The sequence below is a fragment of the Rhinatrema bivittatum genome, chromosome 3, assembly GCF_901001135.1.
Source record: "Rhinatrema bivittatum chromosome 3, aRhiBiv1.1, whole genome shotgun sequence".
NCBI classification, from domain to species: domain Eukaryota; kingdom Metazoa; phylum Chordata; class Amphibia; order Gymnophiona; family Rhinatrematidae; genus Rhinatrema; species Rhinatrema bivittatum.
In genome coordinates this window covers 433,768,153-433,785,068 of record NC_042617.1, presented here as the reverse complement: position 1 = coordinate 433,785,068, position 16,916 = coordinate 433,768,153, and positions in this window count along the sequence as shown.

The window sequence follows — 16,916 nt, the reverse complement described above, 5'->3', positions numbered from 1 at the left end:
AACAGTATCCTAGACAATGGAAGCTGGGGCTCTCGGTTGTTATCTGAATCAAATTCCTCTTTTTCCCAAATGAGGACAAATTTCAGAGTAAAAGGATTTCTTCCAAGTGTCAGTGTGTAGTACCAGCAAGGTTACTTAAGTGATCCTCTATACTCTGCACAAAAATGCAACTTAGAATGAAATAGTAAATAAGACCCCAATGATATGTTACTAATTTCAAATCAAGAGGCTATTATTTTTACATGAAGTTAGCAAGCAGCACATTTAAAAGATGGGAGAAAATTCTTTTTCACTCAATGCACAATTAAGCTCTTGAATTTGTTGCCAGAGAATGTGGTTAAGACAGCCAGTGTAGTTGGGTCTAAAAACAGTTTGGATAATTTCCTGGGGAAGTCCATAAACTGCTATTAATAAATAGGGAATAACCACTGCTTGTTGCTGGCATCTGTAGTATGGGATCTACTTAATGTTTGGATAATTGCCAGGTACTTCTGTTGCAAGCATATACGGACGCTTGAGAGCATGAGCCCCTGTGCTGTGGTACAACCTGCACAACCCCAGGGCTGGGCACTGTCCATGCCACTGGTGGCAAACACTTCCAGGCATGAGCTGACTAGAATGGAAATACCCTTGTCTTGGAACTAGGAACACACATGACTTGGAACAAGAGCAAGCAGATGTCCAGCACGCACCAGGAAGGGAGATCCAGAAATGCAATGCTGGTCTCTGGGATAGCCCTCCGGCCACTCAAAAGCCTTTCAGATTGCCGCTTGGAAATGGGTTGAGCGTGATGACAGATGGAGGCTGAGGACTCTAGACAAGACATGACGAAGGCTTGAACATGACTCTGAAGACTTGGAACAAGGTGTAGACTCAGGTCTTGAAACTTGATGAAGGCACTGAAGACTTGGAACTAGACAAAGGCACTGAAGTCTTGGAAACATGACAAAGTCTGGGAGAGCCCAGTGCCATAGTACACCCTGCACAGCCCATGGGCTGGCAGTGTGCCACACCAATGGAAGCGCAGACTCTAGACTCGGAACTTCATGAGGACTTGGCATCAGGACTTGGAACATGACGAAGGCTCTGAGGGGGTCCGACACTGCTGCGAACCCTGTATAACTCTTGAGCTGGTCGTGGACCATGACAATAGTTGTGCAGGCACTGGAGACAGGAACAAGTTGGAAGCTAGAACAAGAACACCAAAGACCAGGACAGGACTCAGGAACTCAGAACTCAGGCTTCAGATTCAGGAACTCAGACTCAGAAACTCAGAACTTAGACTCAGAAACCAGTGAAGGACTTCCAGAGACTTGAATCAGAAACAAAGACTCTGAAGACTCTGGATAGGATGAAGACTTACGATCAGGAACAAGGCAAGGACTTGGATTCAAGAACAAATCAAAAAGACAAGGACATCACAGGAACCATGAGACCAGGAACATGGAGCAGGCACCATGGAGTACCTTGAAAGTGATAGCAGACCTTTGCAAAGGCAATGAGGAGCTGACTGAAGAGCCCTTTTATATGGCTGCAGGAAGGATGTCATCAGAAGGGGCCATGTGACTTTCCCACCATGGTCCCTATAAATACTAAGCAGAGGCGTGTGCCTAGAAGATCACTGGAACAGGTCAAGCCACAAAAAACCAGCAGGAGTACTGGCATGGTTGCAGTTGGTGGTGCTCCTGAGCTGAGAAGAAGATGGGAGTGGTGGTGGCTTACAGCCGCACAGAAGACAGGCAGCAGCACTCAGCCACGTCAGGCATGGTCTGGAGTCAGCAGCATTTCCAGGCTGCGCAGAAGCAGGAGCTGTGGCAGCGGCACTAGGAGTAAGTGAGTCACCTTTCAGGCCTGTCTCACAAGTACAATTCAAAAAATTTTCATTGGGCAATGATAGATAGATCAGAAAATAGCAGAAAAGGGAAGATTGGGATTATGCGTGAACAGTTTCTGTTAGATGATGTTTTCTGAGAGCAATCAATTAAAGGACATCCAGCTGAAATAGAAAACAAAAGGCTAACAAGTTGAGACCTTATCTTATGGCATAAATTCTTGTGTGCATAATGCTAAGAACAAAAATACCATTTTCACATGCACTTTAAATTCTGGTTACACCATCTGCCTATGGCTTCTCCCAGGGAAAGAAGGAATATGAACAGCCTAGGAAGTTGGCCTAGGAAGGACAATATCTGGTGCTTCTAAGCCTTGGATTCCATGCCTCCTGCCAATGTTGGGCCCTGCACAAGAGAGGATCTCCATGGCAGAGGGATTGCCCCCAAAGGGAGATCCTTTGGGAACAACTGAGAGGGCCCTTGGGAATTCCATTGGGAGCAACTGAGAGGGCCTGGATGTATCTACCTCCTCTTTCTAGCTGGAAGTGATCTGCTCTGGCTGTATTTTTACTATTTTGGTCATGATTATTTTTTTGTTTTGACTTCAAATTGAAATTACTGTTGTGGGGGACACTAGACAGGAGAGATGTTTAGTCTGTGTAGGTTAGGATTGGGTCAGACTATAATTTTGATGATATTTTAGTTGGTAATGCAGTCTGTTCCAGTCTCTAGTGAGAGTGGGAGGAAGGTCAGGCTGTAGTAGGGATTTATTTTGCTCATTTTTATGATTATGTTTATGTGCAGGTTAGGGTGAGAATGTATACTTTTGATTTATTGCCTTTATTTGTGACTAAGTTTTCCCACCTCTTTAGTGGGAGTGAGGGGAGTGCTAGACTATATCATGGATTTTTATTTCTGTATTTTTATGAGGCTGTATTTTTATGATACATATTGTTATTCTTAGGGATGAATTTTCAAAACTTTACACACATAAAAATGTGCATGTTAAGGGGTAGATTTTAAAACTTACAAGCATGCGTCCATGTGCGCACGCTTCCCAGCACGCGCACATGGACGCGGCTGTTTTATAACTTGCATGCGTCAGCATGCATGTGTTATAAAATACGAGGGGTGCATGCATATGCGTGGCAGATTTTAACATCCGTGCATGCATGTGCGTGCAGCCCAGGACTCACGCGCAGGGGGGATACATTTTTAATTTATTTGTGGCAACGCGATGGTCCCTTTTCCCAGTTCCCTCCCAGTCTGCTCCAATTAAGGAGTGGACTGGGAGGGAACTTCCCTACCCCCCTACCTAACCTCCCCTCCCCTCCCCTCTCCTCCCCACCTTCTAAACCGTTTGTCCTACCTTTCTTTGTTTTTATTTTATTTATTTATTTATTTGTCCAACTTTTCTATACCGTTATACAGAAATGAGTTTCTATTACTATGGTATACATATTAATACTAAAAAAATAAAAAACATAAAAATATAATACTTAGAATAAAATTACATAAACCAGCTAATAAAAATAAATAACACTAAACGATATCTACGTTCATTACTTAAAAGAAACAGTAAAAATTAAATAGTAAAATAACACTCATAAAATAGAACTCATATAACTCTCAACTAGTGTTTTATGGATCAACCTTATGCACTTTGGAGCAGTAGCAACATGTGCACATTGGTGATCCCTTCCCCGGTACAGCGGCAATGACCGCTGTACCATCCGCCTCCAGGCCCGCCCCTCCCTGCCCCCCGGAACACCCATTCCCGCCCCTTTAACTGGGCCCAGCACTTTGGCGTGTAACGGGGGTTACGCATATGGCTGGGACCCTTTGAAGATGTGTGCAGCATGTGCAAGACCTGGCCACGCGAGTAACCCTCAAGTTTTGCGTGTGTGGGGGATTTAAAATTTGGCTGTAAGTGCATAAGTAGCTTCTACTCACATATTCCTTTTTGTATAAAGATTTCAAATACACACATACAGTATTTTCATTTTTACACACACCTATACGCATGTGAAACAGGGGTGGTCTCGAGGCATTCTGGGGTGGGCGAACACATGCACAAAAGATGGCGTTTTGAAAAACACCTATGGACGTACATTTGCCAGCTTACTTGTGCAGTTTTACACTTTGCTAATTGTCGGGCATAAGTGATATTAAACTTGATTATTCTGTAGTATTACTGGGTTGGAGGTCTAGGTGAACAGATGGGAGTCCAAGCTGAAAAACCAGGAAGGTCTCCATGACATGGGGAAGAACTGGGTGAACTGATAGATTAATTGATAAACTGGTTAACTTAATTTACGAGCTAATGTTTTAAAATTGGCTGACTTATGCGCTTATATTGGGACTTATTCAAGTATGTCTTGCTTTACATATGCATGTAAAATACACACACATATATTTTTAAAATAGGAAAAGTGCACACATTCATTGTATTGATATATGTGGTTTATATGCATTGTATGTATTTGCAGATAAACATAGATACACATATATGTTGCACGTAAAAATATGTATATTTTAATAATATGCGTGCATGTGATACACACAGGGGTAGATTTTCAAAGGGGTACGCAAGTAAGATACGCGCGTACCCCCCGAAAACCTACCCCAAACCTCCCCTGCGCGTACCGAGCCTATTTTGCATAGGCTCGGCGGCGCGCGCAAGCCCCGGGACGAGCGTAAGTCCCGGGGCTTTGCAAAGGGGGCATGTCGGGGGCATGTGGGGTGGGAGGCACAAATTTTGGGGCGGGGCGGGAGGCGTGTCGGGGCATGACGCCAGCCCGGGGGCGTGGTCGAGGCCTCCGGACCAGCCCCCGGGTCGCGTGATGGCGCGCCAGCACCCTGCTGGTGCGCGCAGATTTACGCCTGCTTTCGGCAGGCGTAAATCTGCCAACAAAGGTGGGAGGGGGGTTTAGATAGGGCCGGGGGGAGCGGTTAGGTAGGGGAAGGGAGGGGAAGGTGAAGGGAGGTGGAAGGAAAGTTCCCTCCGAGGCGCTCCGATTTCGGAGCGGCCTCGGAGGGAACAGGCAGCGCGCGCCGGGCTCGGCGCGCGCAGGTTGCACAAATGTGCACCCCCTTGCGTGCGCCGACCCCGGATTTTATAAGATACGCGCGGCTATGCACGTATCTTATAAAATCCAGCGTACTTTTGGTCGCGCCTGGTGCACGAACAAAAGTACGTGCGCACGTAAATTTATAAAATCTACCCCACAGGTTATTAAATACTATGGTAAAAAACCAAGATTGGCCATTTATGCGTGTATATTCTGCAATGCTTAGTTGTTTGAAATTTATCCTCCCTGTGTGTTATTAGGTCCCTTGTAACACGCATTGAGTGTTGCCTTTTCCAGCTAAAGGCATAAGTAAATTCACATTACATTCATACAAAGTAATCAGAGAGCAAAAACACATTAATATAATATTACCAGTCGTTCTCTGGTAGGCAGTTTTAATTCAGAGTTAGTTATTCCAGGAATTCCAGTTATTCCAGGAATAACTAACGCTGGATCAAAAGTAAATGAGTGGAGCTTGGGAATTAATTCCAGAACTAAGGGACTTACACAATAAAACTTATACTAGGAAATGTTTTACGTATGAAACAGTAAAAATGTAGGTCCTGATTTTCAAAAGGATTTATGCACATACAGATGAATTTTCAAAGAAGTTATGCATGTAAATTTATCATACTTGGACGGTAACTTTCAAATGTGCACACGGGCATATGTATCAGCGCACACCCATTTTATAACATGCACGCACATAAGCACACTGTCATGGAGTGTGACCCCTTGGCTGTTGCATGGTTGATGTAGCCTGGAAGATGAACCCATTAGGTCCATTCCAACAGGAGGTGGACATACTTAAGCTGGGGCAAGTTCTGGGCTTCATCTCCCTGCAAGTTGAATCTTTGGTTTCTGGGAACAAGATTTAGGTAAGGATCCAGTAGAGAGCAGTCAGGCAGAGTCTGGAAGCAGACCAAGGTTGGGGCAGGCAGCGATCAAGTGGTGTTGGAGTTTGGGCAGAGGTCAGAGCAGGCAGCATTCAGGCAGAGTTAGATAACAGGCCAAGGTCAAGCATAAGATATCAGTCTAAAAGGAGGTAAGGGTCAAAGCAAGAAGAAGAGACAGGAGCAAGGTAAGGGCAGGAGCAGGGGACACAGATGGAAACAGAATAGAGGAGGCAATGCAGGATCAGGAATGAGGCACAAACAGGGTCAGAAACAATGGAGTAGCAACATGTACTGCAGAGCAGGAGAATTTGTTGATGAGGTGCAGGCTGGTTGCAAGGGACTTCCTTATATACTAATGCAGGATGTGATATCATTAGCCAGCACCACAGGAAATTCCAGCTGGAGGACCAATAAAAGAAGTCCAGAGCTACATGAAGTGCAGTCATATTCTTGGGATGCAGTATGATGCCAGAGGCTACACTGGAGGTGCTTCAGAATAGAAATGAGGAATTTACATCTGCATATTATAAAATAGCCTAGGCACATGTATGTATGTGCCTAATTTTAAGCTTGTGTACGTCCAGCAGCATAAGTCAGTTTACGGACGCGCAACTGCCTGTATTTTAAAAGAGATGCATGTCCATCCAAGGACCAGTTTCACCAGTCTGTCCACCAGTTCACCAGGTGTTCTCCTAGGTCCTCCCAAACTCCCTGGTTATATAGCTTGCACTCCCCCCAGTTACCCCAGACCCCTTAAACCCTTCACAGTTGCCCGTATTTGTTTTTTTTAACTTACACCTTTTCCATAGCAGAATTAAAGTGATGTGGCACTTCACCTGGGCGAATGCCCTGGCACATAGGTATTTGTGTGTACATTTCATGGCCCCGCCCTGGAACACCCACATCCTGCCCACACCACACTCGCACCACACCCCCTTTTCTTCCAATACGAGATGTGTTCGTATCGGCACTTTGCGCACATCTGCCTATATTATAGAATAGCTTGGACATGCGCTAGAACTAGATGTACGCCCACCTCCTGATCTTGGCGCACATCCAGCTTTTAAAATTCACCTCTATGGTAGTGATCTTCAAAAGCCATTTACTCACAAGAAAAGCATGTAACACAGGTAAAACATATTGACAATTCAATGACATATATTGTAGCAGTTTTCAAAAGCCCACTTACCCATGTAAAACCCAGTTTTAAGCATGTAAATCCTTTTGGAAATCAGGCCCATCAAACCTGGGTTTACGTGAGCAAACGGGCTTTTGATAATTGCTCAGGGAGTGGTGCAAATAAACGTGCATGCATATTTGTTTGCGCACAAAAAAGAGGGAGCCTGGGGATGGAATTGATGTGAGGAAATAATTTACACACATACTTTCAGTTTTCAAATGCACACCTCCAGGGCAGGTGTAAATGTAAGAGTGCATGTCTGTGTTAATTTTCACAGCCCTAATTTCAAAGCAGACATGCATAAGTCTGCTTTGAAAATTTGGGATAATATCTGCAAGTGCTTTCCACTTTAGCTCTACACACATAGTTATAAAATTACCATCTTAATATGTATATTAAAACACCGTTTAACAGGCTATGTGATAAGTTTTAGCATATGCAGAGTAAAAGATTTCACCATTAGTGAGTGTATCCACACTGTTATCCTTCAGTTTAATCTAAAAATGTAATAGTTAAATCACGGGAACACAACAAAGACAGCTTTCTAAAAAGAAGGTTTAATCCTCTTGTTTTAGCAGTGGCTGTTACATCAAGATGCCCCCTAATGTGTTTGAGTGGCAGGTTGTTAATGACCCATATTCAAGTTTAAAAAAAAAATCTTGGCTAAAAATGACTATTCTGAGCTCCAAACAGGATGTTTGAAAGGCGAGGGTGCTATCCCGAGGGCAAAAGCTTATCAAGGACAACAATAATCACAACAATCATGCTATTTAAGAGAAACTTGTGGCATGGCCCTTTATAAGAAATGGTGAAAATGCAGTGCCTTCTAAATGTAGCATGTACAAATGTTGACGGGCAGCTTAGCACTTTCAATAGCATGCGTACTAAAATAGTTAATACCTGGTCTGAGTTAGGTATAACATTTTTGGCTTTAGCAAGACAATACTAAATGGCAAGAGGAGGAAAATATACCATGTTCTCTACCATGCACATAGTAAAGTCTCATTTGTATACGATATCTCTTCATTTCCATGCACGTACATACTAATTTGAATGTGTGCATTATAAAGTCTTTTCTGTATTGTTTAGCGTGCATATTAAGACCTTTTTGCTTAGCATGCTATTTTCAGTGAGTGCTAAATTGCTTTAATAGCAGATAGCAGAGACTGCAGTATACAAATCAACTCCTCTTGTTAGAATTTTCGTCGCTTATAAGGTCTAAAATTCTTTAATGATGTCAATTTTACAATGAATTCAGCTGAATGCATCTGTAACAACTAGAGATGTGAATCGGAACTGGAATCTGATCGGTTCCGGTTCCGATTCAAAATCTTAAAATTTTTATCGTCCGGCTCGATTTTTTTTTGTTATCAGCTGCACCCGATCCGATAACAAAAAAACCCTCCCCCACCCTCCCGAACCCCCAAAAACCATTTTAAAATTACCTGGTGGTCCAGTGGGGGCGCAGGGAGTGATCTCCCGCTCTCGGGCCATCGGCTGCGTTAATAAAAATGGCGCCGATGGCCCTTTGCCCTTACCATGTGACAGGAAATCCGTGCCAATGGCTGGCCCCTGTCACATGGTAGGAGCACTGGATGGCCAGCGACAGGATACCCTGTCACATGGTAAGGGCAAAGGGCCATCGGCGCCATTTATATTAGTGGTAGCCGATGGCCCGAGAATGGGAGATCACTCCCCGTGCCCCCACTGGATCACCAGGTAATTTTAAAAGGTTTTTTTTTTTTTGGGGGGGGGAGTCTGGAGAGTAGGGGAGGCTAAGGGGGTCAATTTAAAGGGTCAGGTGGGGTTTTTTTTTTATCGGGCCATCAGCGCCATTTTTTTAGTGGCAGCCAAAATGGCGCCAATGGCCCGAGAGCGGGAGATCGTGCCGGGACCCCCCCACTGGACCACCAGGTAATTAAAACATTTTGGGGGGGGGGTTTGGGAGGGTGGCGGATTCGTTTTAAAGGGTCGGGGTGGGTTTAGGGGTTGTTTTGGTGTGCTGGTTTTCCCGCCCTCCCACCTCCCCCGATTTATGATTTTTCACGATAAATAGGGGGAATTTCTATTGTATCATGACTCTAACTATTTTTGACGATGTAAAAAATATCTGCGATTTTTTTACATCGTCAAAAAACGATTCACATCCCTAGTAACAACACCTCCTCCAACTCCAACCCATCTACTGAAAACTCACCCAGAATCAAAGCGCCCCCTTACAATGGTCCATATATAGAGTTATCAGACTGAGGCTTACAAAGAGTTTCTCTCTCTCTCCACACCCCCCCCCCCCCCCCACTGCACACATTAATCTTTGTGTGTCATTCCTGGCTATTAAAAATTACATAGCTCCTACACAGCCCATATATGTGGCTATTTTTCATTGCACAAGGCTTTTAAAATCTACCTCCATATGTGTATACTTTCAGGGCAAAACTGCTTGGCATTTTATAAAATGCTTGCATACATCTCTGTACACTGACTTATACATGCAAATTGTGTACCACGTACCACGGCCAGTTTTCAAAGTTGTGCTCCCTGTGCATAACTTTCAAAATTCCAAAAATTACTTTCAAAATGATGTGCTTAAGTTCTTCAGCATTAGAAAAATAGGTGCATGTGAGCTATACTAAATGCAGAAAAATGGCATCCAGACCATTTACACATCAAAGTCCACATGAATTTGCAGTTTTTCCGAGGTTACAAAACTTACTCAGGCAACTTGACCAGCAACTGAAAGTTACACATATAATTAGAAAAAGAGGACATAGACAAATTTGGCAAGGGCAATCCCCACACACACCTGATCCATGGTCAGCACACAGTCTTCTGCTCCAAATACAGTCCAGCATGGCCCAACACAACGCCAGCTACCGCTCCTGCTACTTCCCCTTAGGCAAATGTACATACATATGCACTCATTATATAGGCTTCATGGTGGGAAACGCTGAGTGGCATCTTCCAATGATATCAGGCCGACCAGCCTATTTAAGAAAAGGCCTCACAGCATTACCTTGCTTCAGCAATGGGTCTTCTGCCTTAGAAGTTCTCATTTGAGTTCCTGGTCTGCTGTTCTGCGAAACTAATTCTTCATCTTGCCTTATCTCTCCAGCTTTGCCTCTCCAGCCTTGCCTTGTCCAGTATTTTCTCTCTAGCCTTGTCTCATTCAATCTTCATTGTCCAGCCTTGTTTTGTATTGCCTGTCTCGTCCAGTGTCTTCCATGTGTCCTCATCCAACCTTGGCTTGACTTCCGTATCTGACCTTTTGCCTGGGCTGACCACGATTACCTACCACCTGGATCTAATCTCTTAACTGGACCTGACCATCCTTGTCTGCTGCCTGCCCCAATCTTGGCCTATCTCCAACTCCATTAATCTGCCTGCCCTGACCCCAGTGTTCCATTAGTTTTTTGCTCTAGCCACCACCTGAGGGACCCGCCTAAGGCCTGCTGCCACCACCCAAGGGCTTCACCTGTGGGGGAGGCGGCTGGTATAGATGAAACTCCAGTCTGTCCCACTACAGGGCACATTTGCCAGCTCAAGCATAGGCCTTGTAGGTTCATCTACAAGGCTATGCCAACTACACTGCAGCACAAAAGATCCATACCCACTCCACCCTTCACACTCTCAAAGCTATAAACATTCTATGTCAAAGACATAAAATCATCCTCCATCTCTCTCACACAAAGCCACACTCTCACACTCCAAATTACAAGTGTTGTAATTTGGAGTGTGAGAGTGTGGCTTTGTGTGAGAGAGATGGAGGATGATTTTATGTCTTTGACATAGAATGTTTATAGCTTTGAGAGTGTGAAGGGTGGAGTGGGTATGGATCTTTTGTGCTGCAGTGTAGTTGGCATAGCCTTGTAGATGAACCTACAAGGCCTATGCTTGAGCTGGCAAATGTGCCCTGTAGTGGGACAGACTGGAGTTTCATCTATACCAGCCGCCTCCCCCACAGGTGAAGCCCTTGGGTGGTGGCAGCAGCCCTTGGGTTGTGTCCCACTACAGGGCAAATGTGCCCTGTAGTGGGACACAAAATTGACCTTTTTTTTCTCATATTCAAAAAAATCCCCAAAGTCTCGCTCTTACTCATATATGTAAGAAGGGAGCATAACTTTCAAACAAATGTATGTAGCAGCATATACACATGTATATGGCTATGAGCAGATATGCACAAATATTTCATAACCTATGCATATGATATCTGCGTGTTTTATAAAAAACAAATACCTGTACTCTGCATCATGTGCATATATGGGCCTCTGAGGAAATACATACAATGCATTGAAGCTAGGTATATCAATGCACTGAATGCATGTAATTTTCCTATCTATTTAAAAAAATGTATGTGCATATATTTTATGCGTGAAAGTAAAGTAAGAATTACTCATGTAAATCAGCCAATTTTAAATCATTCGTGTGTAAATGAAATTAATAAGTTTATCAATTAGTCCACCAGTTCACCCATTTTTTCTCCAGGTTATTGAAACCATCTTGGTTCTTCAGTCTATACTGCCACCAGTTAACCCAGACTGCCCATCTAATCAGCACTACACAATAAACTCATTTAATATCACTTATGGTAGATAAGCAGGTATAAAATTTGTGAATAAGTTAACAAATGTATGCGTGCGTTTTTTAAAATAGTAAGTTACATATGTGTTGGCTCCAGTCCAGAACACTCCTAGACTATCCCTTTTTTACACATGTATATCTGCATGCAAAAGTGAAAAAACATGCATATTTTTTACTTTTATAAAATGTGGAATGTGCAAATCGAAGCTACTTTTGCACATATATGCTCATTTTTTTTTAATTTAATTTTTATGAATTTTAACAAAATGCATTGATAGTATCCAAAGCAAACATATTGGAATCTAAAGCATAATTAACACATTACTCATATTAGGCAAATATAAAAATTCCAATAGGCAAGTCCTCAAGTTATGGGAGGCCAAAAAAGAAAACATAGACCAGAAAAAAAACCTGTAACATATACAGCATAAGGAGAGAATAGAAAAAAAGAACCATATATATCTCACACATTTCACGTTGTAGTTACGTATCAGGTCTCCTTATCCACTAAAAATGTCTCTAGATGGACAGGATCTTGAAATATAAACTTATTCTTTCAATACATAACCAGACACTTACAGGGTAATTTTAAAAAGAAAACTGCCCATCAGGGATAAAACTCTTGGTTTTAACAGAAGAAATTGTTTCCTCCTCAATTGAGTATTTCTAGAAATATCAGATAATACTTGGAATTTTTGACCACAAAAGGAAACATCTTTATTTTTAAAATATTTCTGAAACACCACATTTTTATCCTGCTCACTACAAAAGGATACCAAGAGTGTAGCCCTTGTGGGGATATCATCGATAGAAGCCTCCATAAAGGAGGTCAAATTAGGACTATCCCCTTGCAAAATGTCCATCTCCTCTTCCCGTCCTACTGAGCTTGTCTTAAACCAAGGAATATAATATATTTTTTATATAGCCATTTCTTTCACTATTGAAATAGATAATACTTCACCTACATATTTTTTAAACAATTCAGTAGCAGACAATTATCTTGAGACTGGGAAATTTAGAAAATGAAGATTCCTTATTCGGATCTCATTTTCCAAATGTTCCAATTATTTTTGTGACATTAAGCTATCTTTTATGAAGGAAGTACTAGATGACTGTAAAGATGAAATTGAGATGTTATAGACCTAGAAGTGACTTCTAAATTATTTAAACGTGTTCGATGAAGTTCCAAAGTGTTCTTAATTTCACTAGAAAATTTACCAAACTGAGATGTTGAAAAAGATAATGATTTCTCCATGTTTATAGGCACAGTCCAAACATCAGCTAAGGTTACTTTCTGGGGGTCAAGAAGCTCAGAGCCAAAGCTTCCAATCTGAGAAGTAGCACCTAGCAAATGAGAGGCTGGCTCCACTAAAGTTCGCTGTTGCCCAGTAGTCCCTTCCGTTATAGATTGTGAATTACGTATGTGCCCCGGTGTACGCTAAGGTCCCCTGCTGTGCAATGTTACTTCTGCTATGGGTGATGAGTAAGTTAAATTAAAAGTATCAAGCCATTACTGAGGGTTTTAAAGGGTCTGGGGTAACTGGGGAGAGTGTAGGCTATCAAACTGGGGGGGTTGGAGAATCTATACTTTAATTGGGTGAACTGGTGGATGAACTGGTAAACTGGGAATGAAGTGAGCTTGCCCTTTTTAAAATCCTCCTATGTATGTGGCAGAAGCAGAATTTGAGCACACATGTGCATGCCCGGTTAAAATTTGGTGCACATGTGCGCCATCAATTCAGGATTGTTTACTAATATTTTAGTATTAGCCTCAAAAGAACCCATAACTATATGGGTTAATGGTTGTTGACTTGGACTCTCTGGGGACCCTGAGGAGAATGAAATTTCAGGAATAGAATTTCTCATAGCCTGACTCACCCTTTGAACCACATGTGAATTCATTGGGCCTCTCACAGCTGAAGGACCAGGAGAAGATGTAAAAAATTTGTTTTTTTTCTTCCTGCCCATAAACCTTCAAGAATGCAGCTAATCCAAAGAGAAGAGAAAAAAAAACATGATAAGGGGTGCGTCCCTTTGGCACGTGGCTTTGGCTGCATGCTGGCAGCTGCGCGCTGCAGCCTCATTGGTTATATCGGGTCCTCAGGCCCCGACTGAAGACGTCATTGGGGGGTGGGAACAACTTCACAGCACAATGGGGCTCAGGTGAATCAAGCCCTTAGATTAAAGTCCTCCAACTTGCTGTCCTCCAGCCGGTCTCCCTATCGGGAGGGTGGTCTCTCCGGATAGCCTCCAAACTGTTGCCGCAACCTCGTTGGTTATATCGGGTCCTCAGGCCCAGATTGAAGACATCATCGGGGGTGGGAACAACTTTTCAGCACAACGGGGCTCAAGTGAATCAAGCCCTTAGATTAAAGTCCTCCAGCTTGCTGTCCTCCAGCAGGTCTCCCTATCGGGAGGGTGGTCTCTCCGAATAGCCTCCTCTATATGCTCATTTTTACACATGTAGAGGTTGATATTCAAAGCTTTATGTGGCTAAATTCTAGCCACATAATGACTTATTCAGCTAGAATTTAGCTACATAAGTTGGGGGTATTCCAGGGGCAGATGAGAGGCATTTCCGGGGAGAAGCAGAGTTAGCTGCATAAGTTATTGGTAGTTAGTCTTAGGGCTGTCCTAAAGTTGGCCAGAAATACTTTTCTGGCTAAGTTTAAGATAGCCAGGGATATTCAGCAGCACAGCCTTTTTTATGCATAATTGAGAGAGCAACTTAGTCTGCCTACGTGAAGCAGTGAATATACATTGAATAATATTGCCCTGAAGCAGCCAGAAGACGAAACGCTGGCCGTCGTCAGCGGCTATGTTCTTTATAGTCAGGAGCACAACAATATAAGATAAGTTTTAAATTACTAAAAAAAGATACAAAAGACATAAATAACAGTAATAAAAATAGCTATTATCAATATAATATTTTTTCAATAAAAATTGGATGGATTTGGAGGTTTTCTGACCTGGGATAATATAATCCAACAGTATGTTTGTGCGTTCAAAAAGAACAGTGCATTCCAGGTTCTGAGGTCTTTTCCTTCTCATAAATAGTATTCAGCATTACCAGATTATCAATTTTTTATAAAGTTGGTGAAGGCATTTTTTTTGTGGGTATTTCATGGTGGAGTCCTTTTCAATCTTGTTTTTATAGATCCTGTGGGAGAATGAGTGAATTACAGCTGTTCATTCACTGAACAATGGCAGTGCTGAAATTGACTAAACTAAACTAACTTAACTAAATTAGGGACTAGTGGCCAATAAGATAGCTATATCTTTTTAGTTCATGCTAACCAATAGCTGAATTTCTTTCATTGACCATCTGATTGACTACTAATTAAATTTATAGAACATTTTCTGATGAAGAGTCAGTGAAAAAAGTTTGCTCATAGAAAAACAGTTAACACCTTTTTTATGTCAGTATGGCTGGCTATAGCATTTGAATTTGAAATCTTTCTTCTATACTTTACTAAGTTTTTACTGAGCTTCCCCCCCCCCCCCCCCCCCACTATGGACACGGAATGGGGAAAAAAGCCTTAGTAAACCAGATCCTTTGTGTGACCAGTTAAATTAAATTGTGTAAGTGTTAACATGTGTACTATAGCGAGCTGTAATCTGACAGTATGGGCAAGGGGGAGAGCAGGAGAGCTGTGAGAGAACGAGTGAGAGAGCAGCTGGCTGCACCTATGGAGATTTTTCTGTGTATGTGCGAAACATTATTTGCTGGCATTGCTCTAGGAGAGACAAAGACCTTGAGAGACACATGAGTTGCGAGATTGACAGAGCCAGTGACAGGATGATGACAGTAGAGATGTTTCTGTATACTGTGAGATTCTCCTTACTGAAGCTGCTCTAAATGGTATTTCTGTTGTGTGACACAAAAAAAATCTTCCGATTTTCAGCAGCCTCTCTAGGATGGTGATTTCTCTAAGAAATCAGTCTTAATAGTGCTGGCAGTGAGCCCATGGTAATACAATAAGAGGAAAAAGAATGCAGAGTACTGCAGACAGCGTTACACTGGCTTCCAGACTGAAGAAAATCAGAATGTGTCGAAGGTTTTTATTTACATTTTCAATACTTACTAAAAGGATAATGGATATTACATGGTCAAAAGGATAGAGCTGGCCAATCAGAATGAACTATCTCATCCGTTAATTCATGGCAATAGCTCTTTGGCATATACCGTAATCATTTTTTTGAAATGAAGTTGATTCTTTGTTTAAGCTGGAGAAATCAGGACACTTTAAAATTGCATGCTATTCATATTTTTCTAGTCAAATGACTACAATTATAAAATACAATGAATACCAACTATGAATTTGTGAAGATAACCATGCATTTATTCTCTCTCTTAAGAAATTATCTGGTGTATGTGTGGGGAGGGTTAAAAATGTACTGCTGGTTGCTTTGCTGTGAAAAGGCCATATTGTAAAACAAAAAGATTTCAGTAGCTGTCAATTCACTAGCCCTTTATCTGACAGTATTTGCTTATAAAAACAAGACCTTGTACATATTAATAAGTCGATTTCATTATTTTTAATTATCTATTTTATTGGAAGCTTTAAGAATACTATTACTTACTTCACTGCCGTTACTCAATTAGAAGGAAATGCAACAATAAGATGGTCCTCCTCATGTCCTTGTCACAAAGCAGTGACAAAATGTACAACATAATTCACAGACATCGGATAGGCATCATAATCTAAATGCTACTACTATGGTCTCTGAACCCACACTAACAATTCATTTCAAATAAGCCACATTTTTAAGTCCCTACCAAATGGAGCTAGATTTGATTTGGTGACCTAGAGGTGAAGGGCTTAGTGGTGCAGTGATGATTTCCTTGAGCCAAGTATTCCCTACAAATAAGAGAGTGTTTTAAAGTGATCATTAGAATTGATAGATTTTGCCTGTACCTGATTCTTAGGAGCTCCATATTCAGCCTCTATGTGGCTGAGCTAGTTAGCCGGTTATACCTAAGCGGCTAACTAGCAGGGTATATTCAGTGGTATGGTTGCGCCGCTGAATATGCCTACCTATCTTAAAGTTAACCGCTTACGTATCATCGGCTAACATTAGGACAGCCCTAGAGTCCGACCAGAGTTAGCCACAGAAAGTAACTGGCTAACTCCAAATATCAGTTAGCCGGTTAACTTATGCGGCTAATTACACTTCTCCCCAGAACACCTCCTGCCCATCCCTGGAATGCCCCATTCTTATTTACATCCCAAGGGCCTACTAGGGTGCATGCACGCGCTATCCACGTCTTTATTCCAGCAATGGCCCGAACCTCGGGGGCGTCCCCCTCAAGTGACGTCACGCCATCTGGGCATATAGCCTGTACTTGTTTGCTAGC